General features: G+C 38.4%; 1 protein-coding gene across 1 annotated transcript in view; it reads left to right on the top strand.

Annotated features, from left to right (window-relative positions):
• The first annotated feature begins 18325 nt into the window (after window positions 1-18325).
• The window catches only part of LOC133536550 (uncharacterized), a 43959-nt gene continuing 40267 nt past the window's right edge, over window positions 18326-22017 (top strand). The window contains exons 1-3 of the mRNA XM_061877179.1: window positions 18326-18917; window positions 19017-19320; window positions 19580-19654. The gene's annotated coding sequence lies outside the window, so the exon portion shown is untranslated. The remainder of the gene's footprint in view (window positions 18918-19016; window positions 19321-19579; window positions 19655-22017) is intronic.

Here is a 22017-nt window from a genome sequence, read left to right as displayed (position 1 = left end):
AAACTCATTTCGGCCGCTTGTACCCGTGATCTTGTCCTTTCGGTCATGACCCAAAACTCATGACCATAGGTGAGGATGGGAACGTAGATCGACCGGTATATTGAGAGCTTTGCCTTCCGGATTAGCTCCTTCTTCACCACAACGGATCGATACAGAGTCCGCATTACTGAAGACGCCACACCGATCTCACAATCTACTCTTCCCCCACTTGTGAACAAGACTCTGAGGTACTTGAAATTCTCCACTTGGGGCAGGGTCTCCTCCCCAACCAGAAGATGGCACTCCACCCTTTTCCGGGCAAGAACCCTGGACTCAGACTTGGAGGTGCTGATTCTCATCCCAGTTGCTTCACACTCGGCTGCAAACCGATCCAGTGAGAGCTGAAGATCCTGGCCAGGTGAAGCCATCAGGACCACATCATCTGCAAAAAGCAGAGACCTAATCCTGCAGCCACCAAACCGGATCCACTCAACGCCTTGACTGCGCCTAGAAATTCTGTCCATAAAAGTTATGAATAGAATCGGTGACAAACGGCAACCTTGGCGGAGTCCAACCCTCACTAGAAACGTGTCCGACTTACTGCCGGCAACGCGGACCAAGCTCTGACACTGATCATACAGGGAGCGGACCGCAACAATCAGACAGTTTGATACCCCATACTCTCTGAGCACTCCCCACAGGGTACAAGGTCAAATGCCTTCTTCGAGTCCACAAAACACATGTAGACTGGTTGGGCAAACTCCCATGCACCCTCAGTTCCATGACCCGGACGAAAACCACACTGTTCCTCCTGAATCCAAGGTTCGACTATCCGGCGTAGCCTCCTCTCCAGTACACCTGAATAGACCTTACCGGGAAGGCTGACCCCCCACATACAATGTGGCGGGCAAGATCTGGTCCCCGGGCCTTGAGTTTGACACCTGTGGCTTAAATTAAGCACAATGTGTATTTGGGTTCTTCTCACGTAAGCACATTCAGTACATACAATTATTTTGCTACCACTGACGTTCTTTGTCATCTAACATTTAGCAACCAGCAGAATTACTGTCAACACTTTTCAAATACGATTAACAAACATGAATCCTCGACTGTTTCATCACAGCGGGTGTTGTTGATTTGTAATTTTTGTTGTTGTTGTTGATATTAATGCTTTGTTATTTCTAAAACTTTATTGATATGTATTCCATTTATTCGTGTTATAAATTGAGAACAAGAAATGGGGGAAAATGCTAAAAATTGCAATGAGACAGAGGGGATAAAATCATGTATGCTCTGCTTCTTCCTACTCCTTTTCAGACATGTAATGAGCAACTGTAAATATGTGTGTGGAAGTTGCATCCTCGCAGTCCCACTGTCAGACAGTTTTAATAATCATGTTTTAACAAAAGTTTTTTTCTCCAACAGGACACGACTTTTTAGCCACGTCTGTATCCTCTCTGCCCTTGCTTACTGTTAAAGACAACAGATGATTAGATTAACATTTACCACCTATGAAATTTAATCCCCTGCCAGCTGTGTCTCGCCTTCAGAACTGCCACGCCGCCGTCTGTTGGTCCTCTGTCCTCAGCACCATGGACAGAGGCGGTGACCTTTTCTCCTGCAGTCAGCGCTGGCCACAGCTCCCTCTACAATGTGATATTGTAACAGTTTGAAAGAAACCAATACCATTGATTTTGACTTGAACGTTTTTTGTATTTTTTAAATAATTTATCTAAAGAAATCTGAGGTTGTTTATGATGTTTTGTAAATGGAAATTTCATTACTTTCATTACTTTTTTGCATGAAAACATTGTTATTTAAAGGTAATTATGATTACACTAGCAAGCTGGTCTCGCTTTGCTCGACATTTTTTATTTTAAGAGGGACTAAACTCAAATAGAATTTGAAAATCCAAGAAAATATTTTAAAGACTTGGTCTTCACTTGTTTTAAAAAATTCATTTACTTTTTTTACTTTGCTTCTTATAACTTTCAGAAAGACAAGTTGAGAAAAATTACAACCTTAAAAATGATTTTAGGATTTTTAAACACATACCTTTTTACCTTTTAAATTCCTTTCTCTTCTTTGTTGACAATTTAAATCAATGTTCAAGTATTTTTTTTATTATTGTAAAGAATAATAAATACATTTGAATTAAATTTTTCAGGGTGTACCCCGCCTTCCGCCCGATTGTAGCTGAGATAGGCGCCAGCGCCCCCCGCGACCCCGAAAGGGAATAAGCGGTAGAAAATGGATGGATGGATGGATTTTAGCTTCTGTTTTTTCGACGAAGAATATTTGTGAAATATTTCTTCAAACTTATGATTAAAATTCAAAATAATTATTCTGGCAAATCTAGAAAATCGTTAGATTCACATTTACATCTTATTTCAAAAACTTGAATTTCTGTTAAAATTTTTGTTCTGGAAAATCTACAAGAAATAATGATTTGTCTTTGTTAGAAATATAGCTTGGTCCAATTTGTCATCAAAATTCTAAAATCAGTCTTAATCAGGAAAAATTACTAATGAAGTTCCTAATTTTTTTTTTTTTTTTTTTTTTCAAAAACATTCGAATTAGCTAGTTTTTCACTTGTTTTTTTCGGTTGAATTTTGAATTTAAAAGAGTCGAAATTGAAGATAAACTATGTTTCAAAATTTAATTTTCATTTTCCTGTTTTCTCCTCTTTTAAACCGTTCAATTAAGCGTTTTTGTCATAATTTATTCTCTACAAAAAAACCTTCCGTAAAAGGTAAAAAAAAATGTACAACGGAATGACCGACAGAAATACCCATATATATATATATATGTATATATATTAAAGGTAAATTGCGCAAATTGGCTATTTCTGGCAATTTATTTAAGTGTGTATCAAACTGGTAGCCCTTTGCATTAATCAGCACCCAAGAAGTAGCTCTTGGTTTCAAAAAGGTTGGCGACCCCTGGTTTAGACCGTGTGAGTACCAGTAAAATGTTTGTTGTACCTCACAAAGTCGTCACAGACTATCAGTAAAAATAAAAAATAAAGTGTAACAATATGTGACACAAACTGTGCTCTCTGGTGTGCTATTCTATCAAGGCTTGCTAAGTCCCGCCTTTAAGGTACTTTCTAACCAATCAGAAGCCATTTATTTTTTAAATCACTTTTACTAATTTGTCCCGATCGTTGTCTTTTAGGACTCGCCAATTACACAAATCAAACAACATCTACTATATAGTTAGCTTGAATCAAATGTTTGTGTAGTTTTAATAATTGTATAAAGTAATACAGTAGAGGGATACTTAGTTACAATGATGATCCGAGCTCAGCAGGAGTTGACTATACGCCTGAAGACTACAACCAGGGCATAACGTGTATATCGTTGACAAAGTTAAATCTGTACTACACTCGTCGACGATAATTAATGTCTTCACATGTCTTCTATTTTATAAATAGGCCTACGCGGTAAAACAAGGTGAGAAGAAGACTTTTTTTTTCAACGTCGTCTTCTGTTGATGCGTGTGTGTGTGTTAGTTGTAACAGTGAGTGAACATGAAAAAAATCTCGTAGACAGTAGTTTAAGTAGACATTTGTACTAAAATCCAAGGCGCCGACGTCACGTGACGTGTTCTTCTGCCTTTAGACTTTGTTGGTGTGTTGTTGTGGCGACACAGGGGCGGGGCTTTCCTCTTGAGTGTACTGGTTCCCATGGCAACGTGTCTTCGCGATATCATGGCGGTGGAGCCTTTTTTATTTCAAAGGTAAGTAAGGCTTTTTGGAACTATCGCTTTGCATTATTTGTTTACATGTATTTTGTCTTCAGGGAATCATATTTGACCTAATATGTACAGTCGTGGTCAAAAGTTTACGTACACTTGTAAAGCACATTATGTCATGGGTCTGTCTGGATTTTCCAATAATTTCTATAAATCTTATTTTTTTTTGGTGATAAGAGTGATTGGAGCACATACTTGTTGGTCACAAAAAAACATTCATTAAGTTTGGTTCTTTTATGAATTTATTATGAGTCTACTGAAAGTGTGACTAAATCTGCTGGGTCAAAAGTATACATACATCAATGTTAATATTTGGTTACATGTCCCTTGGCAAGTTTCACTGCAATAAGGCGCTTTTGGTAGCCATCCACAAGCTTTTGGTTGAATTTTTGACCACTCCTCTTGACGAAATTGGTGCAGTTCAGCTATATTTCTGATATGGACTTGTTTCTTCAGCATTGTCCACACGTTTAAGCCAGGACTTTGGGAAGGCCATTCAAAAACCTTAATTCCAGCCTGATTTAGCCATTCCTTTACCACTTTTGATATGTGTTTGGGGTCATTGTCCTGTTGGATCACCCGCCTGCGCCCAAGACCAGACCTCCGGGCTGATGATTGTAGGTTGTCCTGAAGAATTTGGAGGTAATCTTCATTTTTCATTGTCCCATCTACTCTCTGTAAAGCACTAGTTTCATTGGCAGAAAAACAGGCCCAGAGCATAATACTACCACCCCCCATACTTGCCAACCCCCGAATTCGGGAGATGGGGGGTGAGTTTTGAGGCGGGCGGGGTTTGGTGGTAACGGGAGTGTACATTGTACCGTCCTGGAAGAGTTAGAGCTGCAAGGGGTTCTGGGTATTTGTTCTGTTGTGTTTATGTTGTGTTACTGTGCGAAAATTCTCCCGAAAATGTGTTTGTCATTCTTGTTTGGTATGGGTTCACAGTGTGGCGCATATTTGAAACAGTGTTAAAGTTGTTTATAGGGCCACCCTCAGTGTGACCTGTATGGCAGTTGGCCAATTTTGCCTTGTATTCACTTATGTGTGTGTAAAAGCCGCATATATTACGTGGCCGGGTCGGAACACTGTTTTTATGGAGGAAAAGCGTATGTTAAGATAAGTTTTAGAGGACGCTAAAGGCAGTACCTTTAATGCCCGCCCCCAATATTGTTGTCCGGGTGGAATTCAGGAGAAATTCGGGAGAATGGTTGCCCCGGGAGATTTTCGGGGAAGTGCACTGAAATTCGGGAGTCTCCCGGGAAAATCGGGAGGGTTGGCAAGTAGGCCACCACCATGCTTGACAATAGGCCTGGTGTTCCTGGGATTAAAGGTCTCACCTTTTCTCCTCCAAACATATTGATGGGTATTGTGGCCAAACTCCTCCATTTATGTTACATCTAACATTACATGGACAAAGACAAAACCTTCTAGAGGAAAGTTCTGTGGTCGGATGAAACACAAATTGAGCTGTTTGGCCACACAATACCGAGCAATATGTTTGGAGGAGAAAAGGTGAGGCCTTCAATCCCAGGAACAAATTATGAGCCCTATTATTCTAAAAAAAAAAGTAAGCACTACAAGATGGCTAAGGTCAAAGGTTATATTGTTACATGTTAGATGCAAGCAACAGCCTGCCGATCTGTAGTTTCTAGTACGGTGGGAGTTGATAGGGGCAAACATACAGAAACACCATAAAACGCATGCGACGGGAAACAAAATCCTTACAATAATGCTGCATGTTCAAAGCAAATGTTAAAAGGAAAATGCTGCAAATGCCATAAACCGGGGGTGCTCAAAGATATAAGTTAAAAGTTAAAGTCCCAACAATAGTCACACACACACTAGGTGTGGTGAACTTATCCTCTGCATTTGACCCATCTCCATGTTCACCCCCTGGGAGGTGAGGGGAGCTGTGAGCAGCAGCTGTGGCCGCGCTCAGAAATTATTTTGCTGATTTAACCCCCAATTCCAACCCTTGATGCTAAGTGCCAAGCAGGGAGGCAATGGGTCCCATTTTTATAGTCTTTGGTATGACTAATGGGGCTTCTGGGCTAAATTAGGTCCACCGTGTGGTGCAGTGCTGGGTAAACTAAGTTATTCTACATTAAAATTTAGCTTCACTACACTGACGTGACACACCAGAGAAATGTAGCCAAACTAAGCTACAATAAAATGGCAAAAGTAGCTTAACTCCATCAAAGCTATTTTTTTTAACGTCAAACAAAAATACTGTGGGAAAAAAACTGCAATGTAAAACCTACAAATCAGATCAGTTATATTGATTTTGCCATTTTGTTACTTTTTCATTCAGATGTAAATGAGGACTTAATTCTAAACTATTTGGAGATTCCTATATAAAACAGTAAAATGCTTATTTTCTATAATCTAAACCAGTCACACTCTACCAGTCGATCTCAAAGAGTGTGGATATGAGGCATTGAAAATTGATATCAGTCTATCATCCTTCTGATTCTTCACTATGACATATGTCACTTTAATTAATATACACAACTGAGGATCTAGTAAGGGGGTCAGCAACCCGCAACTCTCGAGCTACATGCGGTTCTTTAGTACCAACCTAGTGGCTCCCTGTAGCATTTTTTAAAAAGAATTGAAAATGTAAAAAGATGGAGGAAAATTATTTTTTTTCGTTTTAGTATGTTTTTTGTTTGAGGACAAACATGACACAAACCTTCCCAATTGTTAGAAAGCCCACTGTTTAATATGTTTGTGTGTATACTTCAATGATGACAGTATTTGGTGAACATCGTTTTGGCCTACGCATCTCGGCGGTTCTTGAACTCATCATAGTGTGAACTATGACGCGACAGTTGTTTACATGTAAATCTTCCACTCGTTCTTTGTCTCATTTTGTCCACCGAAAGTTTTATACTGAGCATGAAAGCACAAAGGTGTGCTTTGTTGATGTTATTGACTTGTTGGAGTGCTAATCAGGCATATTTGGTCAGCCCATGACTGCAAGCTAATCAATGCTAACATGCTATTTAGGCTAGCTGTATGTACATATTGCTGTGTCTGTGTTTACTAACAAGACATCATGGCGGAGCCGGAGTCGAGTTTCTTAACATGGAGATATTCTCACTACTTTTCTTTTGTCGAGCACAAAGAAAAAAACATTTTAGTTAAATGTAAGTTGTGTCTTGGATCAAAGATCCTATCTACTGCCCAAAACAGCAATTCAAATCTGCTAAAACAGCTACAAAAGCAACATGCTTTGACGAAGCTAGTAAAGAGAGACACAGACTCCGATGCCACTTCACTTTCACCTAAGGATTTTAGCACGGGGACTGCTAGCCAGGACAACACTAGAGCGATTGCAGCAGATGTGCTAGAAGACATGCAGGCTATTTCTACATTAGTGTCATCCGCTTTCAGGAAGCTAATTAGCAGGAGGCCAGCGTCTAACAGCGAATGGCACGGAAAACATTTTCCACGTACCTGGACACAGTGGACAGTGAGTACATAAAAATAGAAAGCGAGCTAAAGAAAACACTCCAAACTCTGCCTCTGCTCATCATTCAGCACTGATGTTACACACACTCTGTCAATTTTCTTATATACACTTTCATTCTAGACTTCTAGAGTGTTTGTTTATCACATCACTCTAAATGTATAGACTATAAAGTTCACAAACATAAATAAGGATCATAGTGGGCCGGGCCAGTCTTTCCTTATCTCTAAACTAAAACTGGAGAAATGCGTAGAGTTTTCTGGGCTTCAGTACAGTGTTGATCTCCTCAAGACATGATTTTATTTCCCAATTTTTTGAGACAAAAAAATGCCTGGTTAGGCGTGTGAATAGCAGTATTTGTGCGGTATAAAGTGACATGACATATAATCATGTCATGTGGGTGAAGTCAGGTTTACAGCTATGTTGTTATTATGCTGTTTGTTACTTATGTATGTTATGTTGCAGCTATTTATAATAGTTTTGTCAATTTGTTCTGGCCTGAAAAAAATTGGCCCTTTGAAACCTATCTTTGTCTTTGTGTGTTGTATGTAGACCACATGGCTTAGCCAAGTTCAGTGATGCAAATGTATATCATGTTGATCAACAGATTGTATTATTCTCCAGTTTCAGAGTTTGTTTGTGACAAACCCCAAGATGCAGGGATGGAGGCAGGCATGGAGTGAGAAAACATGATTTAATTTAAATACTAAGACAAAAACAAACAAAGGGTACAAACAAAAAGCGCGCACGTGGGCGGAAAACAAACAAAAAGGCTTAGCGTGGAAGCTAGCAGGTATCAAGCAGGAAACAGAAGTCGTACATGTAATATGAAAACAAACTTGGAAGCAGGGAACAAAAAACAGTAAGCTACAAACATGTAACGAAATATAGCTTACCGCTACGCTGCAAAGATACGACACGACACGACAGGAGCGACAAGAAGTGACATCGACATGACAATAATCCAGCACTGACTGGAGGAACAAAGCAGGTAAAATAGGAGCGGGCTGATTGGCACCAGGTGTGGCCAGATGAAAACAGGAAACAGACAAAATGAGAGCGCTGACAGGAACTACAAAACAGGAAATACTAAACACACACAGAGGAAAAACTAAAACACAAACAAACTGTCAGTGGCAAGCCTGACATCCAATGCAATAACAGTACTGAAATGAAGGCTAAAAGGGCATTAATGGTAGCCTTGAAAAAAAAAGAAGTAACTAAGTAGTTACTTTTCACAATAACGCATTACTTTTTGGTGTAAGGTACTGAGTTAGTATTTGAGTTACTTTTGAACTAAAGTAACTAGTTACTGTTTTTCAGTAACAAACTCAACACTGACCATACCAACTTTTTTTTATCAAGCCCTTTAAAAACATGTTGCAGGCATTAAATTCCAAATGAGCTAATAACAAAATGTACCAGTTCCAACATTAAGTATCTTATTTTGCAGTGTATCTAATTGTACATAGGTTGAAAAGGATTTGCAGATCATTGTATTCTATTTTAATTTACGATTTACACAACGTGCCAACTTCACTGGTTTTGGGTTTTGTAGATTCTTAGAGGTGCTTGGGTAAAAATGATACTTCAGAGGTTTTGTAGTGTGAAGTTGAGGCTCCCTCCCTCTGCACTCGTGTATACTGTCCTCAGCCTCATACCTTCTAAGAAGATTAGCCACCATATCCTAATCACTGGGTCATAGTCAATGGTCATATAAGTTTGTCCTGTACCTGTACTTTTGGAGAAAAAAAACGCCCCACGTGCTTTTTATGTATTCCTGTCTAGCAGTCAGGTCATGTTCAACCCAAATTAAACAACTTGCTATCTAGTAATGTCTACCAGTAATCATTGGGTGTGTGTTTGCAATGAAAAAAGCCCACCAATAAAAGGGCTTACTGTGCAGATTAACTCCCCCATCCGGTCACTGAAGTAAGTCCTCCTTTTCTTGAGTCTTACGTAGGAGCAGACAAAAAGGTATTCTTTTTTTAATTCAATCTTAGAAAAGAACAATTTGAGTCACAGGAAGTGTGTTGGAGATTTTTTGATATACTTGGTCACAGTCGTTGCCATTTTACCAGATTTTTTTTAACTCACAAATCAAACTGTGACAGTTTTGGTTTTCCTACAGATTTTATTCATGGTTTTATGACTTGAGCTTGTCAGGACCTGTAACTTGAAGCCAGTTCTGTTTCCAAATATCCTACATTTGTTGGGACAACGGGCTGTGGAATATCAATCCTTGTTTTACCCCAAAAATGCACAGCGAATTTGACATGACTGCTTGAAGGAGGTGCTGTATTGTTTACTGTTGTGTGTGATAATCGTGTAGTTTTGTGTCTAACTAAAGAAGCAGTGGAACCACGTTTGTCAATGAGAATTTCAGTGCCTTTCTATGATGGGTATTGCACTGCACTTTATTAGGAATGTAGGACTATATGTAATATAGTACTGGGCACATGTATGATAACATTTAATATTAATGAATTTTGATGATTTTAGGCATACGCAGCGCATTTTTAAAGAAAGTAAGCCTGAAATATTTCTACAAACCCTGTTTCCATATGAGTTGGGAAATTGTGTTAGATGTAAATATAAACGGAATACAATGATTTGCAAATCCTTTTCAACCCATATTCAATTGAATGCACTACAAAGACAAGATATTTGTTGTTCATACTCATAAACTTTTTTTTTTTTGCAACTAAATTAACTTACAATTTCAAGGCTGCAACACGTGCCAAAGTAGTTGGGAAAGGGCATGTTCACCACTGTGTTACATCACCTTTTCTTTCAACAACACTCAATAAAGGTTTGGGAACTGAGGAAACTAATTGTTGAAGCTTTGAAAGTGGAATTCTTTCCCATTCTTGTTTTATGTAGAGCTTCAGTCATTCAACAGTCTGGGGTCTCTGCTGTTGTATTTTACGCTTCATAATGCGCCACACATTTTCGATGCGAGACAGGTCTGGACTGCAGGCGGGCCAGGAAAGTACCCGCACTCATTTTTATGAATCCATGCTGTTGTAACACGTGCTGAATGTGGCTTGGCATTGTCTTGCTGAAACAAGGAGGGGCGTCCATGAAAACGACGGCGCTTAGATGGCAGCATATATTGTTCCAAAACCTGTATGTACCTTTCAGCATTAATGTTGGTTTCACAAATGTGTAAGTTACCCATGCCCTGGTCCCTAATGCACCCCCATACCATCACAGATGCAGGCTTTTGAACTTTGCGTCGATAACAGTCTGGATGGTTCGCTTCCCCTTTGGTCCGGATGACACGATGTCGAATATTTCCAAAAACAATTTGAAATGTGGACTCGTCAGACAACAGAACACTTTTCCACTTTGCATCAGTCCATCTTAGATGATCTCGGGCCCAGAGAAGCCGGCGGCGTTTCTTGATGTTGTTGATAAATAGCTTTCGCTTTGCATTGTAGAGCTTTAACTTGCACTTACAGATGTAGCGACCAACTTTATTTAGTGAAAATGGTTTTCTGAAGTGTTCCTGAGCCCATGTGGTGATATCCTTTAGAGATTGATGTCGGTTTTTGATACAGTGCCATCTGAGGAATTGAAGGTCACGGTCATTCAATGTTGGTTTCCGGCCATGCTGCTTACGTAGAGTGATTTCTCCAGATTCTCTGAACCTTTTGATGATATTATTGACCGTACATGTCGAAATCCCTAAATTTCTTGCAATTGCACTCTGAGAAACGTTCTTCTTAAACTGTTTGACTATTTGCTCACGCAGTTGTGGACAAAGGGGTGTACCTCGCCCCATCTTTTCTTGTGAAAGACTGAGCATTTTTTGGGAAGCCGTTTTTATACCCAATCATGGCACCCACCTGTTCCCAAATAGCCTGCACACCTGTGTGATGTTCCAATTAAGTGTTTGATGAGCATTCCTCAACTTTATCAGTATTTGCCCTTGATGAGTCAAATGCAGAGAATAATTTCGCCACATGTAGTATGTGTGTGACAATCATTGGTACTTTAACTTTATTTATTGCCACCTTTCCCAACTTCTTTGTCACATGTTGCTGGCATCAAATTCTAAAGTTAATGATTATTTGCCAAAAAAAAAAATGTTTATCAGTTTGAACGTCAAATATGTTGTCTTTGTAGCATATTCAACTGAATATGGGTTGAAAATTATTTGTAAATCATTGTATTCCGTTTATATTTACATCTAACATAATTTCCCAACTCATATGGATATGGGGTTTGTACTTTTGCTGCAACTTTCTGGAAAAAGCTTTGCAAATTCAGACATAATCGGCTGCAACAATCACACAACAAGCTCACAAAATCCTGCAAGGACTGTATTACCTACCAAATATAGGAACAAAGTTGCTAAAATGGCAACACTAACAATCCCTTTACTTAATCTCTGACAAACCTGTGGCTTTATTTATAAAAGCTTGCATAGATTCCATCGTAAAACATTGCATTGCGTACGCTACAAACCTCAGGAAGGCCCCAGGTGCATTATAATGTGTTGTTGGTCCACATTTATTTGTGGCAGGCTCAATAAGAGGAAATATAGATAAAACATCCACGTAAGGAACACAGGAACAGACACATGATTTCGAAAAACTCAGTGAGTAAAAACAAACACATAATTATGATGATATTAAATTGCTAAGTGGAACGATGTGTGCATATTTGCTTATCCAAAATCCATCTATTGATTGATTCATAAAATTATTTTTGTGATAAAATGTCCCTGAGTCCTGTATTTGTGTTCCGATTCATAAAATTATTTTTGTGACAAAATGTCCCTGAGTTCTGTATTTGTGTTCCGTGCGTGATGCTCAAAAAAAAAAACTGCCTAAAGCTGCTTTTCAGAAAGCCATGTCACAGCCTCTTCTGCTCTGCATTCTTGCAGAGGAAATGGAGCCATTTAATCAATAATTGTATTCATATATTTGTCAGAAATTTGCATAATATGCAAGATTATGGGTCCTTTTTCATCTAAATAGGAATATATAAAAATCCTAACATTTGGCCTCCTAATAACAGCAGACCTCATAAAGTAAAAATAAGCAAATGTGATGCGTTTTTTAAATTAATGTACCGCGTATGCTTAAAATTAGCAAAATATGTAAATATTAAATGTTATTTTACATTTGCCCGTTACTACATTGCATATATACTTACATCATGTACAAACCCTGTTTCCATATGAGTTGGGAAATTGTATTAGATGTAAATATAAACGGAATACAATGATTTCCAAATCATTTTCAACCCATATTCAGTTGAATATGCTACAAAGACAACATATTTGATGTTCAAACTAATAAACTTTTTTTTTTTTGCAAATAATCATTAACTTTAGAATTTGATGCCAGCAACACGTAACAAAGAAGTTGGGAAAGGTGGCAATAAATCCTGATAAAGTTGAGGAATGCTCATCAAACACTTATATGAAACATCCCACAGGTGTGCAGGCTAATTGGGAACAGGTGGGTGCCATGATTGGGTATAAAAGCAGCTTCCAGGAAATGACAAGTGTTTCACAAACAAAGATGGGGCGAGGGTCACCACTTTGTAAGCAAATTGTCGAACAGTTTTAGTACAACATTTCTCACCGAGCTATTGCCAGGAATTTAGGGATTTTACCATCTACGGTCCGTAAAATCATCAAAAGGTTCAGAGAATCTGGAGAAATCACTGCACGTAAGCGATAATATTACGTACCTTTGATGCCTCAGGCGGTACTGCATCAAAAACCGACATCAGTGTGTAAAGGATATCACCACATGGGCTCAGGATCACTTCATAAAACCACTCTCAGTAACTGCAGTTGGTCGCTACATCTGTAAGTGCAAGTTAAAACTCTACTATGCAAAGCAAAACCCATTAATCAACAACACCCAGAAACGCCGCCGGCTTTGCTAGCCCCAAGCTCATCTAAGATGGGCTGATGCAAAGTGGAAAAGTGTTCTGTGGTCTGAGAAGTCCACATTTCAAATTATATTTGGAAACTGTGGACGTGGTGTCCTCCAGAACAAAGAGGAAAATAACCATCCGGATTGTTATAGGCGCAAAGTTCATAAGCCAGTATCTGTGATGGTATGGGGGTGTATTAGTGCCCAAGGCATGGGTAACTTACACATCTGTGAAGGCACTCTTAATGCTGAATGGACCATACAGGTTTTGGAGCAACATATGTTGTCATCCAAGCAACGTTATCATGGACGCTCCTGCTTATTTCAGCAAGACAATGCCAAGCTACGTGTTACAACAGCGTGGCTTCGTAGTAAAAGAGTGCGGGTACTTTCCTGGACCTGTCTTCCATCGAAAATGTGTGGCGCATATTGAAGCGTAAAATACGACAGCGGAGACCCCGGACTGTTGAACAACTGAAGCTCTACATAAAACAAGAATGGGAAATAATTCCACTTTCAAAGCTTCAACAATTAATTTCCTCAGTTCCCAAACGTTTATTGAGTGTTGTTAAAAGAAAAGGTGATGTAACACAGTGGTGAACATGCCCTTTCCCAACTACTTTGGCACATGTTGCAGCCATGAAATTCTAAGTTAATTATTATTTGCAAAAAAAAAAGGTTTATGAGTTTGAACATCAAATATCTTGTCTTTGTAGTGCATTCAATTGAATATGGGTTGAAAAGGATTTGCAAATCATTGTATTCCGTTTATATTTACATCTGACACAATTTCCCAACTCATATGGAAACGGGGTTTGTATTTCAATGGTTGGAATCTGCTCCAGTTACTATGGTCATTTAATTAGTTACTATGGTCATCTAATTAGTTACTAAGATAATGTAAGTCACAGCAACTTAGACGAGGCACCAAGCAGTGTGGGTGGGAAGCGTTTCCACGGACGCGGAAGGAGATTTTTACAACAAAGTTCTAAAGCTTATAGATGTATCAGATTGTAGGTGGGTTTATTTTGTACCCTTCATGTTCATATTTCACTGTTTGTTGCATTTTTGTTGTGTTTTACTTGATTGTAAAATGGTTCAATTGAAAGGGGGTGTGACGTTCATATTTTGTCAATATTCAGTGTTTTAGCCTTCATAGAAAAATGTAAAATTCCATTACGTTTTTTAAGGCGGTCTGTCATAACGTTTTTAGCATTCAATTAGACATTATTGTGTGGTTTTGTATCAGTGTTCATAAAAATAGATATACCGGTCCCCAGACACATTTTCTTTCTCTAAATTTGGCCCCCGAGTCAAAATAATTGCCCAGGCCTGCTCCACGACAACCAGGTAGTGAGGATAGCTTCCTCTATTTTAACTGATGTATCTCACTACTTACACAGTTATTTTCAGCTTCTCCCATCTGGACGGAGGTTTTTAGTCCCAAGAGGCAAAAAAAAAAGGTACAGATGTAGTTTTGTCCCTGCTGCCATCGCATAACTAAATAAGCTGTAGTACGTATTTTTGCCTATATTTATTTTAATGCAATTTATTATTTTATTTATTATTTTATTATGTATTCTTTTAGTATGCTGTTTTATTCTGGCTTGTCCGAAATCTTATCTGATTGGGATTTTATGTTTTATCCTTGAGTACATGTACTATTTAGTGCTCTTGGCAATGTGTGTGATGCTTGTTATGTGGTAGTAGGTCTTTGTATTGCATATCTAAGATGTTATTTTCTCTGTATGTTTAAATGGATGTCCTGATCTTCCTGGCTGCAAAACAAGTTTACCCTCGGGTACTAATTAAGTAACCTAACCTGACCTAATGTTCCAGAGGCGACGTTGGACTTCATCTGCACATCTGGACTTGGACCAGCTGACTAATGTGACTCAAAGCACAAACCTGGGACATTTTCTCAGGTCAAAACTGAGTCATAACTCACTGAGAAGTAAATGGAGACAATAAAGAACACCAAAGTAGGGGTCCTGTCCTGGACCCCAGCACCTGCACGCATCTCACCTGCAAGCTCTTTATTGTCTGAGGATGACACAGATGAACAAGATTGCAACTTTTTTAGCCAGATGGACGACAATGGCGTCATTAGACTCAAAGACACACTGGTGGATGAGATGCATGAGGACAATGGAATTATAGAATGTCATCCAGCTTTCTCTCCAGTACCTCCCAGCCCAGAGGACCTTGATGGGTACGAGATAGATGTGCTTCCCGAGGAGCAGATTTCTATCCTAAATGACCATCTGGAGAATACAGACCTACTGGCAAACGGTAAGCAATCTCCATGCAGACTTAAGCAATCAGTGTATCAAACAATCCTGTTTGTAAACTTTCTGGTTAATGGAACAGTGGAAATCTGTTTCCTAATATTTCAAATGTCCATAGGTTTTGGGACAGCATTAACTTTATTGTTTTAGCAATGGTGTGAAGACCATGAATGTCACTATGTAGAGCCTGAACTGTTGAAAAGACAAAAAGAAGTGAAACAACATTTGTATACAGTTTTAACCATTTATTTTGATTGGAAGACTGACTTTAGCATAAGTGGTTAACAACACCGCCGCTATTCTAACTGAACTAACCATTGCTTGTACATTTACTTGTGTCATTGGCCAAAGACATAAGAAAAATAAATAACCATGGATTTTTTAACAAACTATTGACATTATTTATCCTCAATTTGTGTATATTTTACCGGTGTTCAGATTCTACTGTTTTAAACTGATATGTTATACTCCACTGATCTAACGGAGCCGCTGCGGTTGATGCTAATAAAGCATAGATATTTTTTTCTAGTGGTTAACACTGGTAGAATTCAGAATAGCATCATATTTTTGCTTGAAGCTCATGGTAGTTTGCACTGAACAGGAAAGCTGTTTGCACGTTACAATGCTGTGTAACTCGACAGTTACGTCGCTGTTGTCGTTTCTCAATGCTTGCAAAGAATGAAGGAAGGAGGACATTAAGAGTACAGTACACTTCAACATAAACGGACTCACTATTTTTCAAAGGAATTACCCCCTTTTTGGTCTTCAATGTTATGTTGACAAAAGCTGGGGTGTCCCGATACAATATTGATATTGAATATGAGTCAGATTATTAGTTTTAAAACAAGCAGTGACGTGCGGTGAAGTAAACACCAGGTGAGGCACAAATCCTTATTTTTCTTCTTTTTTTTCATTTTTTACTTAAATTCATATGTGCAGCTCTAGTCATTGTTGATTTTTTTACAAGAAAAAAAAAGGGAGTTATTTGCTTTAATAAAAACGTTATAATAATAATGTTATGATATGATAAATGGGTCCAAAAACTATTTGATAAAGTTGTTATTAAATACTTTTTGGTCCCATTTGCTTTTAACAAAATAAATCAAGTATTGTGAGTGTATTTTACCTTTCTGTAATTGTGTCTGAAGCAGCAATAGCTATCCTCCATGAAAACGTACTCTGTATGATCGCATTCATTTTGTCTTAAGTCCAGTTTGGAGAAGTATTTCATCTTGGATACAGTATATAATCCTCCATATTGGCAGAAACATTAATTTAATTCAATTTCATTCCAAGAAATTAAACAAAATGTTTGCATCTGACAAAAAACACCCACAAACGCTGGCTTACTCTAATAAAAATGCCATGTTTGTTAAAAATACAGTTAACAAAAAAGGAAAAGAAAAAAATGCTGGCTTCCACTGGAGAGACCTGTCTCTGCTAGCTTGAGTGCTCCCACTTCTCCCAGTGTGGCGAGTCAGAGTACTACTGAGGTATTGAACTGCAAGTTGACAATATATCGCCCCCTACCTTGAGGCAGAGGTACTTGTTGCCTCAAGACCTGCCCTTTCCACGTGGCAACATGCATGCGCCCCCTCGCACGCATGCCCAAAACACCAGTGACGTGCTGTCAGGGGAGGCAAGTGAGGCAGTGCCTCAACTGCCACCAGGTGGCTTAACCATGAGATGTTCCAAAACAAAGTAATAAAATAAAATTAGTTTTGATATTTCTCTTTTGGTTTATGCTTTCCATGTGATTTTGGTGTGGTTCCTGTATATTTTGATAATTTTCATGGTCAAAATTGTGGAAATTCCATGTTTCCTGATCAAAGCAATGCAGCAGAAGAGAAGATAGGCAGACACAGGCGGTGCCTCCACGGCTACACACAGTGTGTATTGGGCGTGCGTGGGAGGGGGCGCATGCCTGTTGCCACGTGGAATCGATATTAGTATCAACCAATATTGAAGCCCGCTTTCCTATATTGGTCGCAATTAGAAGTTACATTTTGTATAACATTTCCACACAGACCGAATCAAATGTTGTTTTTCATTGGATGTACAAATGTTACGTTATGAAAATTTCATATCACTATTATTGTGACCAAAAATAATCACCGTTAACATTATTACCACGCCTTTGTTGATTGTGCTCACAAAGTATTTCTACACACATTAAAGACGTCGAACCTATTTTAATTTAAAAAATGAAATAAAATAACGACACTACAAACATTTTGATGATCAAGGCAAAACTGGGGTTTGGATTATGTGATGTGCTCTAGACCTGTCCGACGTCTATGTATGTTTGGCTTTTCACAGCTACCACTCAACTGAGAGAGCACATCTTGTAGGTTCACTGTCCACAATTGAAAATCTTAGTTGTCCATACAGTAATCTATTTATTCAAGTTTATATTGGGGTGTATTATTTCTTAATGAAGAAAGATGTTAATGTCTCTTGCATTCAGGTTAGCATTGATAAGCGCACTACCTTGCTTCTCCAGTATATAAGCAATATCACCACCCCTTGAGTTTTTCGAATTGCGGTTATCAATCACGGTTTTGCGACTAAATTTTGGTTGAAACAGTAATAGTACTGCAATTTATTATATAAAACCGTTATCATTACATACCTAATTGGCTGTCATGGTTGTTAATCACGGCTATTTTGTACGATATTATACACGGTTCTTTCAAATACGAGCAGCCCTCTAACCATGAGATACAGTTGCTTTCAGCGGACACATTTTAGTAGGGATAGATATCGTTTACGTTTTAACCGATAGTAGTACTTTAAAACAATGCCTCAACCAGCACTTGAAAAATAGAAATAGTGGTATTGTAGATAGGTAAAATCAATACACTGCCTAACTTATTCTCCTCTCTCAAATGTGTCAATTCTTTCAGATGATGATGAAGTCTGTATCTTAAGACAACAAAGTGATCATGAAGACGAGGAAAAAGACAAGAAGACGACAAAAGAAGTGCAGCGTACAGAAGAAAACACATGCGTAGGCAAGGATCAAGAGGAAAGAAATGGGTCAGGAGAGGGTGAGAGAGTTTTCCACAAGGAGACAGTGAGTAATGATAAAGAAACGTCAGTGAACCAATGTTTTGAGTCGCCATTTTTGTTCCTGGAAGCTAATGGCGACTGCAAACCTCAATGTCAAACATACCAGGCCTTATCATGCCCCACTCTCCTCATTTCCTCCCACCTGTGCCCTTTTACTGCTGAGGAAAGTACTGCGGCTGCAGGAATTGACAGTGAAACCATACCAGATAAGGAATTTCCAGATAGTCCTCTTGACACAAACAGCGCAAAGAGCTGCGTGTCCAGTCCTCGTCACCATCAGCAAAAGTTCAAAAAAGAAGAAGAATTTGATGACACAACTTTTTCGGAAAATCAGCTCAGTACTGTCAATGAGCATTCAAATAAGGGTCCCAAAAAGTTCACTTTCTCAAAGGGGCAAAGGTCCCCATCAAAGGACCGCTTTCAGTCTCCAAGAAGAGATAATGAATCAAGGTGACAGTCTTCTTGTAAACTCCTTGAATTGCTTGTTGAACTTGAAAAATGGTGCTCATTGTGTCCAAAAAATAACTATGAACTACATTGTTATTACAGAAAAGGCTACCCTAGCCACGGGAAAACAGATTTATCCAAGGTAAAGTCGAGGGTCTCTTTCCCTAAAGGGGATTACAAGCCACCGAAGAGCAGATGGTCCACCAACAATTCTCCAAAGTGCTTGACGCCTGTTGTCTTCAAATCTCCTGCTGACATCGTGAAAGAAGTCCTACTGAACACGACGGATGGATCTCAAACTCTGTCAGAAAATAATGAAAGAACGTCAACCGGTTCTCCAAGCTCCACGGTACCTCAGGAGTTTCGATGTCATCACAAGGCCCATATCTTGGCTGAACAGCTGCAGGTATTGCTTTGTGAACACAGCCGTTAGAATTGTAATTATGAATGCACAAACAAAAAGAAACATCAATTAAATACTATTAAGTCAAATAAGACGTGTTCTAGAGGAAATGTCATCTAAAACTACTTCTCTTCTAAAAAACAGTATCCTTTGCATTGGGCATTCTGTTATACAAAACACCACACATTTCCACTGCAGAGGATGCAGAGTGTCACTTTCCCCATCCTTTTCCCATCCTTTTCCCTCCATCCTTTGGCTGCAGGAGGACTATAATAGACTGCTGACTAAATATGCGGAGGCAGGGAACACCATTGACCGTCTACGTCTGGAAGCCAAGGTTAGTTCATCTTGAACCACAGTGACACCTACTGTATGATCAGCGAGTCGTTTTTTAAAACAAAAAACTAAGTAAATAAGAACATGGTGTGGTAATGGTTAGCTTAGGCTGTTAAATTAAATGTTTATAAAGGATATATTGTCCCACAAATAATTGCAGATAAATAATAATAAACACTATTTTTGACTGCATTCTTTTTGAGACCGAATGTAGTAATAATAACATTAATGATGAAAATATTCCTTTTATAAGCAATAAACTTTTATTTCTCAGTCTTTGTTTAACATTGTATTTGAAAGGTCAACAATTTTATTTAATTATCCAAAATAAGTAAACAAATAATACAGATTTGATGGACTCTCAATTTCTGTTAGCATAAATAGAACTTCAGTAGATATTGAATATCTCCAAGTGCAGAATTTTCCCCAAATTTTAAAAACTGTCAAGTGTATTTTTGTTATTGTGATCACTTTCCAACAAATAGGGCATTTGCTTGATTGTCCGTGTTGATGGGCTTATCTAGATCATTTATTTTGAAGCTAAAATAATCCCGCACAGGACATTTGGGTTTACAATCATCATTCTGTGTTACTTTCCAGTTCTTCCCACTAGCGAGCAGCAAGGCTTTCTATCCATGCATCATATTGTGTAAACTTGCGGCCCCACCTTTGCCCACAGATTGTCGATGACTGATTCATTTAATTCTGCGATTGAATGAACACACTTAAGTGTTCAGAGTGATGCAGGAAGTGAACCCTCGTGTAGCCTGTTCTAAACTGAGAGAGGAAAAAAGAGGAGATGGTCATTTATTGAGTTCATATTCATTTATCGTTAATTCATCAATGTATTTACTATCAGCCCAGGCTTAGTTAGCACATCTGCCTCACAGAGTGCAGAGTCCAGTTTGAACTTGCTCCTATGCATGTTTATTAGTCACTGTGTTGAAATAAAGTTAAATGCATCCAAACAAAAAGGAGCATTGCTGTGAATATTTAAGCCATAAATATTTACAAGTCATTGTTTGCTTGCAGGGAATCCATTGCAACTAGACTGTTCCGATTCTTATTACATTATAATATATGCAAAGCAAAACATTTACTAGTGTTTCTGACATGATAATGTGATATTAATTCACTATACACAAATTTGGACAGTGTTATCACTCCAAAATAAACTCACCTTCAAGGGATCATTTTATGGTTTTGTTTTCTACCTTGAGTACACTTCCTTGTGGTCTACATAACATATAATGGTGGTTCTTTAGTATACATTTTGCATAAATTATGTTTTACAGACCATCTTCAAACTTCTTTCTGACCGTCGCTTCAGGATGCACAGTTTTTTAGGCGGTCTTATTTACGTCTTTCACATGTCTTCTCCCCGTCAGCCAATTTGTAGTTTTTTAGCATTTCCATATCGAGTATACTGACAGATATAAGTTAGAACTATATGTTACTTTGTATAAGAAATGGCAACAGATGAGGATGCATGTGCATTTCGGAGTTTGTCTGCCCCACAACAAGAGGATGGAGAAAAGGAAGGAACTTACACACTACATTGTCGGACTACCATGGCGGACTTGCGCAATGTTCTTTGGGTAAAACTTTATCTTATATGGAGATATATGTCACCAATGGGAGAAACATCACAAATGGAGCATATTTCAAACAGTTAGTTTGGTGGAAATATGAAAGCAGAAAAGATTGTTTTATAAATGTATTTGTCATGCCTCCATGGTTGGATTTCAAATTATCGGGCCTTATGCAGATCCCAAATACACAAAAACTTGTACCATTGGGTGAAAAAAGTTTGTTTTGCATAAAAGGTCCCTTTTAATGCGCAATTAATTGTTTTTCTAGCTAGCTAACTGATAGAAAAGGCGCCATAAAAGCATGACAACGAGACACGGGTGGAAGTGGAGATTCTTTCAAAATAAGAAAAAAGATAATAAAAATTGAGAGAAGTGAAAGTCGTACCAAGGTTTCGTTTTCTAATTTTTGAAAGATTTAAAGTATAGTAATTCATGATAGTCTTATTTTGGAAGCTGGCACAGGCAACAAATGCTACTTTTCCACTTTAAATTAGTGTTTTATTAAGTAGTTAATTATATTTCTCTTTATTAAATATACAATCAGATGAATGTGCAGGAGACTTTGCTTCAAGAAAATGGTGCAAATTCAGTGGAATTGCTTATCAATTTTAGTGCTGGAGGAACCAATATTAAAATCTTGATCGTTATTACGGCATTCCTTAAATGGAGCTGATTTTCCCTTTTGACTTGGCTGGTAAAAACAGATGTATCACTTTGTTAATCAATGCATGTTAAACTTAATATTACCTCATTCCAACTCTGACAACTCGGA

The sequence above is a fragment of the Nerophis ophidion genome, linkage group LG17 (assembly GCF_033978795.1).
Source record: "Nerophis ophidion isolate RoL-2023_Sa linkage group LG17, RoL_Noph_v1.0, whole genome shotgun sequence".
NCBI lineage: Eukaryota > Metazoa > Chordata > Actinopteri > Syngnathiformes > Syngnathidae > Nerophis > Nerophis ophidion.
The sequence above is the reverse complement of the archived record's forward strand: the minus strand, read 5'-3'. Positions and strand labels throughout refer to the sequence as shown.